At 30.3% G+C, this 4555-nt stretch overlaps 1 long non-coding RNA gene across 1 annotated transcript; it reads left to right on the top strand.

The window, feature by feature from the left end:
- Window positions 1–605: 605 nt before the first annotated feature.
- On the top strand, window positions 606–1791 carry LOC145100228 (uncharacterized). The gene is made up of 3 exons (XR_013704906.1): window positions 606–792; window positions 1294–1366; window positions 1622–1791. It is a non-coding gene; the product is annotated as an uncharacterized LOC145100228 (long non-coding RNA).
- The last annotated feature ends 2764 nt before the right edge of the window (window positions 1792–4555 follow it).

The raw sequence follows: 4555 nt of genomic DNA, 5'->3' as shown, positions 1-4555 counted from the left end.
AATGTTAAACCAAAAATGACAAAATTATAGTCTAAACTCATGTACAAACTGTAAACTAGAAGTTGGAAAAAAACCACATGTCAATCCGACTTTAAACGAATTAGATATGCATGTTTTAAAACTTTCACCGAATACAAAAAACTGAAAAACTAAAAACTTCCAGTTTTGATATCTCGACTTTGAAGGACTGTAAATCAATGAATATAAAACTAAAAATGACAAATTTATAGTATAAAATCATGTACAAACTCTAAACTACATGTTGGAAAAAAACCATATGTCAATTGGAGTTGAAACGAATAAGATATGCATCTTTTAAACATTTCACAAAAAACGGTTCCGGCCCTAAAAGTGGTTCCGGTTCCAAAAACCGATTCTGGTTTTTAGACCCGGTTTACCCGGACCCGATGGACCCAAACCCGGATTACCCGAAACCCCGGATAAAACCAATTTTTAAACCCGGAACCGGACCCGGTTCTACATATTCCGGTTCTAACGGGTCCGGTTCCAGTTCCGGTCCGGTTTTACGGTTCTAAATCTCATCCCTACCACTTAATATGTCGTCTGAATCTGAAAAACACTACTTACCGAATCAGATCTAAAAACCCATTTGAAAAAAAAGAGACGATTTTATCCCTAACCTAAACCCACACATCCTTTTCTTTCTCGCTTTTTTTTTCTGCTCGCTCTCTACCTTCGCCATCTACAGTAGATCGCTCATCCCATCGTATCTCTCCAGTTGTCGTCACCCTGTCTCACCATCGGCGCTACCGTCCTTCAGCAACAAAGCAGGTCCGTGCTTCATTCTTCAGGAATCGCTATTTCTCCTCTTTCTTCTCTTGTTTTTTTTCCTGCTCGCTCCTACCTTCACCATCTACGTGTCGATTTGTTGATTTCTGCAGTATATGTGTTGATTTGCTGAAATAATACTCTAAAAAATGTGTTGATTTCTTGCTGGAAAAGCTATTAGGTACCGTTTTCTGAAATAAATGTGTTGATGTGCTGACTTCTGCAATACATGTGTTGATTTGTTGAAAGTAATCTAAAAACGTGTGTTGATTTCTGCATTTACTGAAAATGTGTTGTGTTTGCTTAATTTTGTGCTGTTTTGCTGCTTTTTGTGTTGTTTTTGCTGAATTTTGTGCTTTGTTAATGCTATTATTTACTAAAAATGTGCTCTGTAATATGTTTATGTGATGAAAATTGTTATGGGATATGTTTAACTGAAAATATGTGTTGAATTTTATTGGAGAGATGCATTTGATGAATTATTGGACTTCTTTGGTTGCAAAGATGAGATATTTGGCAGAGAAAACAAAAGGAATTGGATGAGCTTAAGATGGAAAAGAAGTTAAAAGATAAGAAGGTATGTGTATGCAAAAAAAAAGTTTGTTGATTATAATAAAAGTATTCTCTAGAATACATCTTAAATTAACATACAATATAGAAAATTCATTCCATTAGTATATACCAAATAAACATAATCATGGAATGTAATGTGCATTCCATTACCTTGCTTGTTTCATTTCTTCATCATTCAATTCCATCCAACTGATAAAATAAACCGGCATTCTAATTTGTCTTGTTTTGCCGGGATAATCTAACGTGACTCCATTTTCAGTTACTATGAATAATCGATTACGGTGGTGGCGTTCCTTTTGAAGGTTGGCATCAGATGCTTCAAATTAAATTTTTAGGATTTTATTTGGATTTTAGTTTGATTTCATGGATTTAAAAATATGTATGTTAGATTTAGATTTGTGTTTAATTTTGATTTATGTTTAATTTGGATTCTCTCTCTCTCTCTCTCTCTCTCTCTATATATATATATATATATATATATATATATATATATATATATATATATATATATATATATTCAAGAAGCTCATTCACTTATTTTATAAATAAAAACTTTGAATTCAACAAAAATATAACATATAAGGGTAAAATGGTAATTTCAATCATTTAGATCTGTAAATCAGAGGATCCAACCAAACAACAATTAAAAATTCAGATCTTAAGAATTCAGACCTTCTTAAAAATTCAAACCTCTTAATTTTTCCGATCTTAAAAATTCACATCCTACCAAACATCCCTTAAGTTTTATTTTTGATAAATTGATTACGCAGATTAGTTTAAGATTACTTTTAATCAAAGCAGTCGTGAAAATATAGCTTGCTTTAGTTTATATCAAGTTATGGTGTTAGTTGTCACCACCAACTGTATCATTCTTGTATACTATTATGACAAAATGAAAACCTAACCATATGTCCATATCAACAATAAAGATTCACATATGAATAATTAATTGTATAAGTATGTTGTTTCCTATGATACTCTAAATTGTTTCATGTTCCTTTTTATTTCACAAATTCATTTTATTAAGTTTTAAATGAAAATTAAGAAATCCTAATGTTCGATTCACATTTAAAAAAAAAAAAAGCAAACACTACTAATACGTGATTTCTACATCCATACTTAGATTTATAAACGAAGTTATAAAAATCACCCCACAATATGAGTTGTTAAGATTTATAAACCAAGACAATTTCATTTTTTTAACAACAACAAACAAATATATAATATATAATAATTAATAATTAATAAATAAAAGCCAACGGAAACTGAACAAGTTACAAAGAGAATGCTTAAACTTAAACTGTAAAATCACATGCGCTTTCACATATTAAATTGTCATGCATTTATTAGGGCAGAAACCAATCAACTTCAAATAACATCAACCGTAGTGACATATTTTCATCATGAAATATGTTTTCCAACAATATTATTGTAAAAAATATACTTTTAATTTTGTAGCTTACTTCTGACACATAGGTTTTTGGACAGGAGTGTGCATTGTATTATCGGCTTGTCTGGATGTAGATTTCATCATGAGGTAGGATTATTTTACCTTGATACAATAAACTACAATTTGTATGTGAATGAATAATGATTATTTTACAAAAGATTATGAATTAATGACATTTTATATTTGTTTAAATTATTTGGTTTGATTGAACTTTGGTCTGACATCTAGAAACAAAAGACCCTTAAAATGTGGAATTCAACTAAAAAGAGAGATTTATTTCCCCAACATGAAAAAGGAATAATGACTTTTGAAAATGGACACATTAACAAATCTGGAAGAAAACTTTGATAACCCAATAATACAAGGCCAACAGTAGTGGACTATGTTTACACTTTCGACCCATTAAACTTTGAAATTCCATTTTGTTTTGGATTTGTTGAACCATTAGTAAATGGTATTTATCTAAGCAAGTTTGTTTGTAGGTTGGTTAGTTGTTTTTTCTGGTTTATATCATTCTTGTAATATTTTATGTTTCAGTAATATCTGTCTTTATCCATTAGAAAAGAAAACAGCTTGTATCGTTATATGTTCACAACGTAAGACAGGTCCTGATGATTCAAATGTCTAAGACGAGCAGGAAAAAAATTATTAGGCCTTAACGTGTAACGAATTAAATTATATAAACTATTTTTTTTAAAACGATGATAAACTTTATAGCAATAAACATAGTAAAATCATAGCATTTTAATGATTAATTACATATCGTAATAGCTAACCGACGATCTGTAAAGCTCTCTTAACATTCTTGATAGCAAATTGGTTGATCAACTCTTCGTAGTTTATACTCTCTAAGATTTCGTTTTCAGTGGATATCATCGCCAAACCGCTAAGTCTTTCTTGGGTCATTGTGGAGCATAAGTAAGATTTAAAAAACTTCAATTTCGAAAAACTCATTTATGCAGTTATTACCGTTACTGGAATAATCAACAATATTCTATATGCAATGCATGTATTTGGGAAATAATGAAGTTCTTTGAAAAACTTCAAAACATCTATATGGTTGCTTAATTCATTGGTTTCCAATGTTTCAAGTAATTTCAACTTCGTATAAAATTCATCGGCATCAATATCCGATTTTTCTTTAAACTTGAGTGTTTTTTCAAAATGATGACAAGACGTCTTAAGATCTTTATCTTCAATTCCCCTCAAATTATGTGGAAATAAAAACCAAATACTTTGTGATACACTTTGAATTATTCAAATATTGTCTCAAGAGAAGAAATAACTTGATCAATAATACATAAGAAATAACTCTGAAATTCTCTTCAGTTGTAAATGACACTTCTTCACTACTTGAACTCTCATCAAACCTTTTTTTTCCTTGGAATCAAACACTTTTGTGGAAATATTAGATAAATACCCATTTCAATAGCAATCCCCTTAGCTTCATGAATCGCTTTTGAAAAACCTGTTTATCTATAATCCTTGAAGTACTCAATCAATTTGTTTATTTCTATAATAGCATTATCAAGATACATATCCTTTTACTCACAATATTCAGATGGTTTAATACTTCATACTAGATAACAATTGATACCAAAAATTCAAAGTCACAAAGTCATTTTTCTGTTAGTGAAGTTGCTTCACTTGCAATTGCAGCATCATTATCTTTTTTCCAACTTGAAGTAAAGCTTCCCGTACATCAACAAGTTGCAGTTTAATAGCCTTTACACTCTCAACCCA

The sequence above is a fragment of the Lactuca serriola genome, chromosome 4 (assembly GCF_051521515.1).
Source record: "Lactuca serriola cultivar US96UC23 chromosome 4, Lser_US96UC23_V15, whole genome shotgun sequence".
NCBI classification, from domain to species: domain Eukaryota; kingdom Viridiplantae; phylum Streptophyta; class Magnoliopsida; order Asterales; family Asteraceae; genus Lactuca; species Lactuca serriola.
The sequence above is the reverse complement of the archived record's forward strand: the minus strand, read 5'-3'. Positions and strand labels throughout refer to the sequence as shown.